We start from the raw sequence: 14040 nt of genomic DNA, 5'->3' as shown, positions 1-14040 counted from the left end.
TCCAGTCTATCGTTGATGGAGATTTAGTTTGGTTCCAAGTCTTTGCTATTGAAGCTGGAAACCATCATTCTATGCAAACTATCACAAGGACCAAAAGCCAAACACCACATGTTCTCACTCATAGGTGGGAGTTGAACAATGAGAACACATGGACACGGGGCGGGGAACATCACACACTGGGGGAGGGATAGCATTAGGAGAAATACCTAATGTAAATGAGGAGTTGATGGGTGCAGCACACCAATACGGTATATGCATACCTATGTAACAAACCTGCATATTGTGTACGTGTACCCTAGAACTTAAAGTATAATAATAAAAAAAAGAAAGTAAAACAAAAAAAAAATGAAATCAAGATGAAAATTAAGAATTTTTTGGAACTGAACAATAATAGTGACACAACCTATCTAAACCTCTGGGATATAGCAAAGCTGGTGCTAAATGGAAAGTTCATAACCCGAAATGCCTACATCAAAAAGTCTGAAAGAGCACAAACAGACAATCTAAGGTCACATCTCAAGGAACTAGAGAAACAAGAACAAAGCAAACCCAAACCCAGCAGAATAAAGGAAACAACAAAGATCAAGCAGAACTAAACGAAATTAAAACAAAAAAATACAAAAGATAAATGAAACAAAAAGCTGGTTCTTAGGAAAGATAAATAAAATTGATAGACCATGAGCAAGATTAACCAAGAAAAGAAGAGAGAAAATCCAAATAAGAAACAACATGGAAGATATACAACTGACACCACAGAAATACAAAAGATCATTCAAGGTGACTATGAACACCTTTACATACATAAACTAGAAAACCTCAAAGAGATGGATACATTCCTGGAAATATACAACCCTCCTAGATTAAATCAGGAAGAATTAGATACCATGAACAGACCAATAACAAGCAGCAAGATTGAAATGGTAAATTAAAAATTATCATTAAAAAAGTCCAGGGCCAGACAGATTCACAGCAGAATTCTACTAGACATTCAAATAAGAATTGGAACCAATCCTACTGACACTATTTCAAAAGATAGAGAAAGAGTGAACCCTACCTAAATCATTCTGTGAAGCCAGTATAATGCTAATATTAAAACCAGGGAAGGACATAACCAAAAAAGAAAACTACAGACCAATAACCCTGATGAACATAGATGCTAAAATCCTTAACAAAATACTAGCTAACTGAATCCAACAACATATCAAAAAGACAATACAACATGATCAAGTGGGTTTCATACCAGGGATGCAGGGATGGTTTAACATACACAAATCAATAAATGTGATATACCACATAAACAGAATTAAAAACAAAAATCACATGATGATCTCAATAGATGCAGAAAAAGCATTCAACAAAATCCCCATCCCATTATGATTAAAACTCTCAACAAAATCAGCATACGAGGGACATACCTCAAAATAATAAAAGCCATCTATGACAAACTCACAGCCAACATAATACTGAATGGGGAAAAACTGAAAGGATTTCTTCTGACAACTGGAAAAAGACAAGGATTCCCACTCTCACCACTCCTCTTCAACATAGTACTGGAAGTCCTAGTCAGACCAATCAGACAAGAGAAAGAAATAAAGGGCATCCAAATTGGTAAAGAGCAAGTCATACTGTCACTGTTTGCTGATGGTATGATCATTTCCCAAGAAAACCCTAAAGACTCCTGCAGAAAGCTCCCAGAACTGATAAAAAGAATTCAGCAAAGTTTCCAGACACAAAATTAATGTACACAAATCAGTAGCTCTTCCATACACCAACAGAGACCAAGCTAAGAATCACATCAAGAACGCAACCCCTTCTACAATAGCTGCAAAAAATAAAATAAAATACTTAGCAATATACCTAATCAAGGAGGTGAAAGACCTCTCCAAGGAAAACTACAAAATACTGCTGAAAGAAATCATAGATGACACAAACAAATGGAAACACATCCCATGCTCATGCATAGGTAGAATCGACATTGTGAAAAATGACCATAGTGTCAAAAGCAATCTACAAATTCAATGCAATTCTCATCAAAATACCACTATCATTCTTCAAAGAATTAGAAAAAACAATTCTAAAATTCATATGGAACCAAAAAAGAGCCTGTATAGCCAAAGCAAGACTAAGCAAAAAGAACAAATCTGGAGGCATCACATTACCTGATTTCAAACTATACTATAAGGCCATAGTCACCAAAACAGCATGGTACTGCTATTAAAAAAAAAAAAAAAAAAAAAAAAAAAAAAAAAAAAAGGCGCATAGACCAATGGAACAGAATAGAGAACCCAGAAATAAACCCAAATACTTACAGCCAACTGATCTTCAGCAAAGCAAACAAAAACATAAAGAGGGGAAAGGACACGCTTTTCAACAAATAGTGCTGGGATAATTCCTCATCTCTCACCTTACACAAAAATCAACTCTGGTGTCTCACGCCTGTAATCCCAGCACTTTGGGAGGCCAAGGGGGGTGGATCACCTGAGGTCAGGAGTTCAAGACCAGACTGGCCAACATGGTGAAACCCTGTCTCTACTAAAAATACAAAAATTAGCCAGGTGCAGTGGCAGACACCTGTAATCCCAGCTACTTGGGAGGCTGAGGCAGGAGGATTGCTTGAGCCTGGGAGGAGGTTGCATTGAGCCAAGAATGTGCCACTGCAGTCCAGTCTGGGTGACAAACCGAGAGTCTGTCGCAAAAAAGAAAAAAAAAAATCAACTCAAGATGGATCAAGGACTTAAATCTGAGACCTGAAACGAAAAATTCTGGAAGATAACATTGGAAAAACCTTTCTAGACATTGGCTTAGGTTAGGATTTCATGGCCAAGAACCCAAAAGCAAATGCAATAAAAACAAAGATAAATTGCTAGGACTTAATTAAACTAAAGAACTTTTGCACAGCAAAAGGAACAATCAGCAGAGTAAACAGACAACCCACTGAGTGGGAGACAATGTACACAATCTATACATCTGACAAAGGACTAATATCCAGAATCTACAAGGAACTCAAATAAATTAGCAGGAAAAAAAACAAACAATCCCATCAAAAAGTAGGCTAAGGACATGAATAGACAATTCTCAGAAGAAGATATGCAAATGACCAATAATCATATGAAAAAATGCTCAACATCACTAATGATCAGGGAAATGCAAATCAAAACCACAGTGTGATACCACCTTACTCCTGCAAGAATGCCCATAATCAAAAAATCAAAAAATCAAAAAACAGTAGATGTTGCTGTGGATGTGGTGAACAGGGAACACTTCTACACTGCTGGTAGAAATGTAAACTAGTACAACCACTATGGAAAACAATGTGGAGATTCCTTAGAGAACTAAAATTAGAACTACCATTTGATCCAGCAATGCCACTACCGGGTATCTACCCAAAGGAAAAGGAGTCATTACGTGAAGAAGACACTTGCACACGCATGTTTATAGCAGCACAATTCACAATTGCAAAAAGTGGAACCAACCCAAATGCCCATCAATCAACAAATGGATAAAAAAGCTGTGATCTTTCTGCACATGTATCCCAGAACTTAAAGTATAATAATAAAAAAACACAGACAACAGACATGCCCACCAATGCCATGACACTTTACCATCGCTGTGGCAACACCCAGAAGTTACCACCCCTTTTCTAGAAATTTCTAAATTTCTAGAAAATTAGAAATTTAGAAGTTAGAGAATTAGAAATTACATGCCCCTTAACTTGCATGTAATTAAAAGTCAAGGGGAAGGTGCAATGTCTCACATCTATAATCTCAGCACTGTGGGAGGCTGAGGTGGGCAGATCACTTGAGGTCAGGAGTTTGATACCAGCCTGGCCAACATGGTGAAACCCCGTCTTAAAATAAATAAATAATAAATAAAATAAAAGTGGGTATAAATATGAATGCAGAACTGCCCCCGAGTTGCTAATCTGGGCACACTACCTATGGGTTAGCCCTGCTCTGCGAGGAGCAGTACCTCTGCTGCTGCTGTACACTGCTACTTCATAAAAGTTGCTGTCTAACACCATAAAAAAAAAAGAAGAAACTGTGCTATGTACAACAGAATACTACTCATCCATAAAAAGGAATGAGTTAATGGCATTCGCAGCAACCTAGAGAAGATTGGAGTTATTATTTTAAGTGCAGTAACTCTGGAATGGAAAACCAAACATTGTATGTTCTCACTCGTAAGTGGGAGCTAAGCTATGAGGATGCAAAGGCATAAGAATGACACAATGGACTTTGGGGACTCAGGCAGAAATGACGGGAAGGGAGTGGGGAATAAAAGACTGCAAATAGGGTGCAGTGTATACTGCTCAGGTGATGGGTGCACCAAAATCTCACAAATCACCACTAAAGAACTTACTCATGTAATCAAACGCCACCTGCTCCCCAATAACCTACGGAAATATAAATTTTTTTAAAGTACCTAGAGGCTGCAACACTGTAGCCTTTAATATGAAGGCTGAAGACACACAGAAGATAGCCAGATATATAAAAACAGTCAGGAATGGGGTACATGGAAAAAAGAATGGAGAAGAGGAAAATCTCAAGTGTGTAGCATTAAACTATCTGATTTAGAATTGAAGTTCCCATATATGCTCTAAGATTTTGCTCTCGTTTCATAGTGACATTGTTTTAGTTCTGAAGGTTCCTCATCAACAAAAGCTTTTCTGACAAGGAAGGATCTGTCCAATTTATCTCTGTATAGTGTAGGCATATATTAGGTTCTCAAATAATAGAGATGGAAAGTATGACAAAGACAAAGTATTTATCCAAATGCTGGGGGAAGTACATTTCTAAGGTGCCCCACAAGGCCGTAGGTAGGAGATTGTGACATAATATTTGAATCTTTGCAACAATAAAGTCTTCCATACATCCATCAAGCAAATATTTATTTTGTACTTCCTTTGTGTGGTCACTGCATCAGAAAACAACCATACAGTCCCTACCCTTAAGGGTGTTACAGCAGAGATACAAGTCACTTGGCAGGTAGAATACAGTGTAATCAGTACTCTGTACTGTGATTGATGAAAGGAAATGTTGGGTGCTATGGGAGTAGAGAAGAAAGACCCCAACCCAGTTTGGAAACTCAGAATAGGTTTTTTGAAGAGATTCATTGAACACCCACTGTTTGTCAGGCCCTGTGCTAGATGCTGGAGTTAACAGAGATGCCTGAGACACTTGCTCCTATTCTAGAAACTCTCTAAGAGCTTGTGGAGGACACGAGAGAGACACACATCCACCCAATAACCCTAAGGCAGTGGGAAATGTGCTAAACAGAATATGTGCTATAGGAGCACAAAGGAAGCTGCTGTCTCTGAATGTCGCCCAGCCTATCTCTCCTAACTCGACTCCATTTACACTACAACTACAACAGAACAAGCAGCATCACGTGGCAATGCCTCAACATGCCCAGGATGAGGGCTCCTTCTTCCCAAGACTTCCTAGAGATGATGTTATTCAGTCTCAGAAGGAAACCGCAGTGACTTCTGAGTTCCTGTTCATCTCAATGGTGCTGGACTTAGACATTCCCCTTGGAATGCCATTCCCTAAGGAATCTAATCCACACCATTAAGCTCCAAATGCTTTTTCCTTTTCCTTCAAAACTGGGTTATTTGTTCTTCATTTAGCAAACCAAGTTTATGGTTAGGGGTCTAAAATAATTAGTTCTGTTTACTGTATCTTACAGCTCATAGGCAAAAAAAAGCTCAAAAAGACTCATTGTTTGTGTCAATACAGGTACCAAATACCTGTTGGACTAGTCTCTGGGGGACTCAATGATGCCTTCCACTGGACATGAAGAAGACTCATGAATTTAGATCCAGAAAGCCGGAGAGCCAGAGAGCTTGAAGGAGTCTTAGAAATCTATAATTTATGCCAACTCCTTAATTTTACAGATGAGCAAAGTAAAGAAAAGGGAACCGCTCAAGACCCAACAGGTTCTCAGTGAGAGGATTGGAACTGTATTACAGGCTTCTCAACTACTTTTGAAAACATAGTAATCACGCCAGTATAGGAGTAGCAGGCCCATTAAGAGCATAAAAGATATACTAAGAGAAAGAAAATTGAGAGCTCTAAGATCAAAGCTGGCTCTCCCACCCCACATGGAAATCCTCCCTCCATTGCTAACTCTGAAAAATAAATGGGTTAGATTTCATTAAAGGAACTTTCAGATTTCCTTACATTCCTCCTTCATCTTTTCCCTTCCACCCCACTCCCACTCCCTCTCAAATTAACAACCACCAATACCTCCAGCTTGGAGGAAAAACAAAACAACGACATTGGATTGCTCTCTTTGAGAGTAACCCTATTTACTTACACTATAGCATGGCATATAAGGAATGAGAGCGGCCCTAAAGTTAAGAGAAGCAGTCTTTCTTTTAGGAATATCCTCCTGGCTGTATTGCCCATACAGCAGCAAATGCACACTGATGCACTGAGTTCCTCCAGAGGAATTAACAAATACAATTCCCAAGTGCTTCTCTTACTTCAGAGAGGCAGTATTTCACAATGGAATGAATAGGGAAATGTTGACTCATCAGGGACAGCAGTGGGAGAGAAGTAGACGGCACCCTGTGGGCAACAGACAGCTCTTGCAGTGGGCAAACAAAATAGTGCAGTGATGAGGAATAGCCTGATCCTCCTCCTGTCAGCCCCAGCCACTCTTTGGAAGTTGTCAGAAAATGGAGAGAAGAAACCAGAGGACAATTTCAGACCTGAAAAATGAAAGTGCAAGACCATTGCATCAATATTTCTCCTCTTTCCCTTTTCAGTCCCTGAAATAAAAAATGCCTAGGCCTAGATACCTAGAATTATATTTCTAAGACACGGAACAATTGCCACATTGAAATGATGGAGCCCCAGAGAAATCTAAACAGATAAATTCTGTCAAACATGGCTTTAAAACCAACAGTTATCACTAGCCAAACTCTTCTAAAAAAACTTTGCAAGAATCCCAGTTGAGTATTGCTCTTATCTCAAGAGTTATCCATTCAACCAGAAGAATTACAGGTCTCTTATTGATACCCCTGTTCTACTTCCAAATTCAGCTAGTATCAAACAAGGGAAAAGATGAGAGGGTAGGGAGCAATGAGAGAATAATTTGTCTCCACAAAACCAAGGTCTTATAGGACCCTTTAGAACACAATTTACACAGATGCTTTTGCCTTGAAACTCAAATTGCACTTGGGATTCTTTTTCACCTAGATGAGAGAAATTATTTTGAAAGTGCTAAGCTTAATTGATTTGCAGCCACATCAACTCAGACCCCCAAAGACTCCAATTATATATTCCATGATACCCAGGGCCCACAGGAAGCAGACTTTCCCCTGAGATTGGTAGATGGGCTTCACAGTCAAGTGTTATGATTAACCCAAAATTCTTTTTTCAATACAGATGAAGGACATCACAATACTCTCATCCTTATTCAGGCTTAAAGGCTATTAGAAATGTGATACCACAGCCTTACTTACACAAAAGTGAGTGGAATTCTAGAAAAGTCAAATGACTTGATAAAATGCTTTACTGTTTGAGCTTATTTATGCCAGTATGCTAATGAAGCAAAAGATGGGAGGTCATATTTTCTTTTCTACAGGCTAGAAGTTAATGACTTTGAAGCACCAGGGATAGGCTCAGATAGACCACTTACACAAGGTTGTGTATCCATTTTTAGGAGCCTGGAAAGCTATAAGCACTCTCAAGTGCTTTCAAGCACATTTGTTCTGCTTTACACAAAGCATAATAAGCCTGGTTGATGGTAGAGAAATAATAATGTTGTTAATCCAAGCAGCTTAGAGGTGAATCATCTACTCCGACAATCCAGATTGATTTAATGCCCTTTGGACAGTACGACTCAGTTCTTTCTTGGAGGGCTAATAGACAATCACCATCTCATTTAGGCCCCATTCATACTCTTTTCTGATTCTGCATGAACAAAACAGGCCAATGGTTTCCTGGGATGCAGCCTGAAATACTGGCCTTAAGTAATTGTGCCTCAGTGGGAAGAATTCAGCTATTATGCAAAACTCAGGCCTACACACCTTTTCTTCCTGAATTTATCAGCTCTCTTTGATAATTGATATTACCTAGAGAAGATGGTAAAGATGAGGTCAGTGTCAACCAAGGAAAAATCCAAATCATAAGACAATTTAAAAGAAACAAGTTTTATTACTCTCAAATAAAAATAACTCAAACTGGACTCAAAATGCTTTAAGGAAGTATTGTCCCAGAATGTCCCTAAGAGACCTATTTAATGAATAATTGGAATTATTTGTAATTGGTAAGTCAATTACAAATTGAAGGGGAGCTTCTAAACTAAAATAGTTTAAAAATGTAAAGGCACCAAACAATCCTATGGGAGACCAAGATTAAAATTCCAATGAAGAAAAGCTTTGCTAATATTGGCAAAATGGTAATAAATGTTGAAGCTGGATGATGGGTGTATGGAGGTTCATTATACTATTCTATTTCTGTGTATGTTTAACTGTTTCTCTAATAGTTCTTTTTGAAGACCTTTTCTGAACAAAGGTAACTTTTAGGTCAGCCCTCTGAATTATGGCAAATTTGAAATTACTAGGATTAATATTAGAGCTTTGACTCTATTAAAAATTTTTATCAAAGCTCTCAGACCCTTGAACTTCCCTGTCCCAAACTCAGCCTGCCTATATTCAAGCTACAGGCAAGGGTAATTGGGATCCTACAGAGGCATACCTTGTTCTGCTCCTAGTGAAAATATCAAGGGAAGCATGACAGAAGGGAAAAAAGGAGATACTGGGCCAGGAGATGAAGGGCTAGCTTTGAAAGCCAAAGCCTGTTTTGATGGCATCACCTGCTGTCCATTTTCCACTTTCAGAGAGATTTGTTATGGAGAGAAATTGTCCTACATTCTCTCTCTCTCTTGCTTTGATTCTGTCAACTACCATAATAAGTAGGCCACTTTCTCCTGGCCGGGATAAGCTCAGCTAGATGGAGAACCCATGGGGGACTATGCCTTCAGTCCATTGCTTTACACTAATGAGGGAAAGACTTCAGGCTCTGGAGTGCCTCCCACACTGGGGCCATTCTTAGTCAAGCACATTTCTCATCTCACATTTCTCATCTGCCATTGTTCCACTAAACATATTCTTGAGGTAGCTTGGAGGGGCTAGGTAGTGAAGCTTGGAAACCTCCCGCCTGTAAATTTTTCATTTTACCAAGAGACTATTTCCAGGCAAGAAGCCATAACTTCTATAAGCAAACTTCACTCTTCCAATGACAAAGTAAACTAAATTCAAGAAAGAAGGTATCCTACACAGTGAATTCTATGCAAGTCACAGTACAGTAGGCTTTTTCAAGACTTCTGAACTGTAAAAAAGAAAAAAAGGAAAGAAAGAAATACTGGATAAACTGCTGCAGTTAGTTACTTGCAATAACTAGCACACTCACAAACCTACCCTTGTTGTGTCAGCGACAAAATAGTGTCGAATCCTAATTATCAAGGTGCTTTTGAGAATGCCCATGCATTCTTTGGGTGTTGGTTTACCCATCTGTTGAAAAACGTTAGTGATACATGTTTTCTCTTTATTACCAAGAAGTTTCTTACAAAAATTAACTCAAGATGGAGACAGCTAGGCCTAGCAACTACCTAAATATTAAACTACAAGGTATTACAGATAAGTGTCAGGGGGCCTGGGGGAATACTGTAGGTAAAAAGAGAAACATAACAGGAAAGACCAAATAACATATGTATTACCCAATTCACACCTACAAGTTAAGGTTTAGATCTAAAACCATCTCAGATATAATTCTACCACTCAGGAATAGGGCACTTGTTGTCTAGATTCTGGATATTAGTTCTTTGTCAGATGTGTATATTGTGAAGATTTTGTCCCACTCTGTGGGTTGTCTGTTTACTCTGCTGACTGTTCCTTTTGCTGTGCAAAAGCTCTTTAGTTTAATTAGGTCCAAGCTATTTATCTTTGTTTTTATTGCATTTGCTTTTGGGTTCTTGGTCAATAAATCCTTGCCTAAGCCAATGTCTAGAAGGGTTTTTCCTACAACGAACTCAAACAAATCAGTAAGAAAAAAAACAAACAATCTCATCAAAAAGTGGGCTAAGGACATGAATAGACAATTCTCAAAATAAGGTATACAAATGGCCAATAATCATATGAAAAAATGCTCAACATCACTAATCAGGGAAATGCAAATCAAAACCACAATGTGATACCATCTTACTCATGCAAGGATGGCCATAATCAAAAAATAGTAGATGTTGGCATGGATGCAGTGAAAAAGGTACACTTCTACACTGCTGGTAGTAATGTAAACTAATATAGCCACTATGGAAAACAGTGTGGAGATTCCTTAAAGAACCAAGAGTAGAACTACCATTTGATCCAGCAATCCCACTACTGAGTATCTACCCTGAGGAAAAGAAGTCATTATTTGAAAAAGACACTTGCACACGCATGTTTATAGCAGCACAATTCACAATTGCAAAATCATGGAACCAATTCAAATGTCCATCAATCAATGAGTAGATAAAGAAAATGTGGTCTAAAACCACATTAGATCTAAAACCTTAAGAAAAAGAAGTTTCTTACAAAAATTAAGTCAAGATGGATTAAAGACTTAAATATTAAACCCAAAACTATAAAACCCTGGAAGACAACCTAGGCAACACCATTCTGGACATAGGAATAAGGAATAAGCAAAGATTTCATAACAAAGACGACAAAAGCAACTACAACAAAAGCAAAAATTGACAAATAGGATCTAATTAAACTAAAGAGCACAGCAAAAGAAACTATAAACAGTGTAAACCGACAACCTACAGAATGGGAGAAAATTTTTGCAAACTAAGCATCTGACAAAGATCTAATATCCAGCATCTATAAGGAACTTAAATAAATTTACAAGAAAAAAACAAACAGCCCCATTAACAGGTGGGCAAAGGACATGAACAGACACTTTTCAAAAGACATACATGCAGCCAATGAGCATATGAAAGAAAGCTCAACATCACTGATCATTAGAGAAATGCAAATCAAAACCACAATGAGATACCACCTCACAACAGTCAGAATGGCTATTACTAAAAAGTCAAAAAATAACAGCTGCTGGTGAGGTTGCAGAGAAAGGGAATGCTTATATACCACTGGGAATGTAAATTAGTTCAACCATTGTGGAAAGTGGTGTGGCGATTTCTCAAAAAACTTAAAATATAAATACCATTTGACCCAGCAATCCCATTATTTGGTATATCCCCAAAGGAATACAAATCATTTTATCGTAAAGACACATGTACTTATACATTCACTTCAGTATTATAAATAAGAGCAAAGTCATGGAATCAACCTAAATGCCCATCAATGGTAGACTGAATAAAGTAAATGTGGTACATACATACCATGGAATTTTATGCAGCCGTAAAAAAGAATGAGATCAGAGATGGTTGGCAAGATGGCCAAATAGGAAGAGCTCTAGCCTGCAGCTCCCAGTGAGATCAACACAGAAGATGGGTGATTTCTGCATTTCCAACTGAGGTACCTGGCTCATCTCATTGGGACTGGTTAGACAGTGGATGCAGCCTATGCAAGGCAAGCTGAAGCAGGGTGGGGTGTCGCCTCACCCAGGAAGTGCAAGAGGTCAGGGAACTCCCTCCCCTAGCCAAGGGAAGCTGTGATGGACTGTACCGTAAGGAATGGTGCATTCCAGCCCAGATACTATGCTTTTCCCACAGTCTTCGCGACCTGCAGACCAGGAGATTCCCTCAGGTGCCTACATCACCAGGGCCCTGGGTTTTTCAAGCACAAAACTGGGCTACCATCTAGGCACACAAAAAGCTAGCTGCAGGAGTTTTTTTCATACCCCAGTGGCACCTGGAACACCAGTGAGACAGAACCATTCACTCCTCTGGAAAGCGGGCTGTGGCCAGGGAGCCAAGTGGTCTAGCTCAGCGGATCCCACCTCAAGGAGCCCAGCAAGCTAAGATCCTCTGGCTTGAAATTCTTGCTGCCAGCACAGCAGCCTGAAGTGGACCTGGGATGCTCAAGCCTGGTGGGGGGAGGGGCATCCACCATTACTGAGGCTTGAGTAGGCATGTTTTCCCCTCACAGTGTAAACAAAGCCTCTAGGAAGTTCGAACTGGGCGGAGTCCACTGCAGCATGGCAAAGCCAGTATAGCTAGACTTCCTCTCTAGATTCCTCCTCTCTGGGCAAGGCATCTTTGAAAGAAAGGCAGCAGCCCCACTCAGGGGCTTATAGATAAAACTCCCATCTCTCTGGGACAAAACACCTAGGCGAAGGGGTGGCTGTGGGCGCAGCTTCAGCAGAGTTAAATGTTCCTGCCTGCTGCTTCTGAAGAGAGCAGCAGATCTCTCATCACAGCGCTCGAGCTCTGCTAAGGGACACACTGCCTCCTCAAGTGGGTCCCTGACACCCGTGCCTCCTGACTCGGAGACACCTCCCAGCAGGGGTCGAAAGACACCTCATACAGGAGAGCTCTAGCTGGCATCTGGCTGGTGCCCCTCTGGGACAAAGCTTCCAGAGGAAGACACAGTCAGCAATCTTTGCTGTTCTGCAGCCTCTGATGGTGATACCCAGGCAAACAGCGTCTGGAGTGGACCTCCAGCAAACTCCAGCAGACCTGCAGCAGAGGGGACTGACTGGTATAAGGAAAACTAACAAACAGAATGAAATAAAATTAACATCAACAAAAAGGATGTCCACTCAAAAAACCCATCCAAAGGTCACCAACATCAAAGACCAAAGGTATATAAATCCATGAAGACGAAAAAACAGCACAAAAGGCTGAAAATTCCAAAAACCAGAATGCCTCTTCTCCTCCAAAGGATCACAACTCCTTGCCAGCAAGGGAGCAAAACTGGATGGAGAATGAGTTTGACAAATTGACAGAAGTAGGCTTCAGAAGGTGGGTAATAACAAACTCCTCCGAGCTAAAGGAGCATGTTCTAACCCAATGCAAGGAAGCTAAGAACCCTTTTTTTTTTTTTTATGTCAAAAAGAATCTTTATTACTTTTTTTGATTGCCACTTATGCTTTCTTGCCAGATGCCTTTGGAGCAGGTGCTTTCTGGGCTGGAGCTTTCTGACCCTTCTGAGCTTTTGGAGCAGGCGCAGCCTTCTGGCCTGTGGCTTTCTGGGCAAGAATCTTCTGGGCTGGAGCCTTTTTACTCGCGGTAGTCATCTCTTTTGCTGGAACTTTAGCAGCAGCTGCAGCAGCTGCAGCAGCTGTAGCAGCAGCAGCAGTACCCTTAGTACCAGGGTGCTTTTTTGGGAGAAGCTTTCAGGAGAGCTGCCTTTTGAAGCTTCTTAACTTCATTCTTGATTATTCTGTTCCTCATTTTCTTTGCCTTCATAACTTTAAAGTGATCAAAATCTGTCATCTAGGCTTTCCTTTCTCTGGCTTCAATCTTCTTGGCCCATCGTGTGGCTGCCCATTTTGTATTGATGTCTGCCTTCTGCCAGGCTTGTCGGACATACTTCTAGAGGGCACCATGTGAAAACTTGAGGATGAAATCAGTGAGCTGCATGCACTTGAAAGGCATGGCCTGTCTCCTCACTTGAGTGCAAGGTCCATCAACCAAAGCCCTGTTCTGATCAATAACATCTGCAATCGCAACCAATTTTCTGGCATGAGATCCAAAGGAGATGTAGGCCACCCGGCCAACCTCCACGAAGCACCTGAACACCATGTTGGCAGCATTAGGTGAGAACGAAGCTAAGAACCTTGATAAAAGGTTACAGGAATTGCTAACTAGAATAACCAGTTTAGAGAAGAACATAAATGACCTGGTGGAGTGGAAAAACACAGCACAAGAACTTTGTGAAGCATACACAAGTGTCAATAGCTGAATTGATCAAGTGGAAGAAAGGATATCAGAGATTGAAGACCAACTTAATGAAATAAAGTGTGAAGACAAGATTAGCGGAAAAAGAATGACAAGGAATGAACAAAGCCTCCAAGAAATATAGGACTATGCGAAAAAAACAAACCTACGTTTGATTGGTGTACTTGAAACTGATGGGGAGAATGGAACCAA

At 40.0% G+C, this 14040-nt stretch overlaps 1 pseudogene; it reads right to left on the bottom strand.

Annotated features, from left to right (window-relative positions):
* Positions 1-12978: 12978 nt before the first annotated feature.
* On the bottom strand, positions 12979-13718 carry LOC696901 (large ribosomal subunit protein eL14 pseudogene; annotated as a pseudogene).
* Positions 13719-14040: the final 322 nt, after the last annotated feature.

The sequence above is a fragment of the Macaca mulatta genome, chromosome X (assembly GCF_049350105.2).
Source record: "Macaca mulatta isolate MMU2019108-1 chromosome X, T2T-MMU8v2.0, whole genome shotgun sequence".
Lineage (NCBI taxonomy): Eukaryota > Metazoa > Chordata > Mammalia > Primates > Cercopithecidae > Macaca > Macaca mulatta.
The sequence above is the reverse complement of the archived record's forward strand: the minus strand, read 5'-3'. Positions and strand labels throughout refer to the sequence as shown.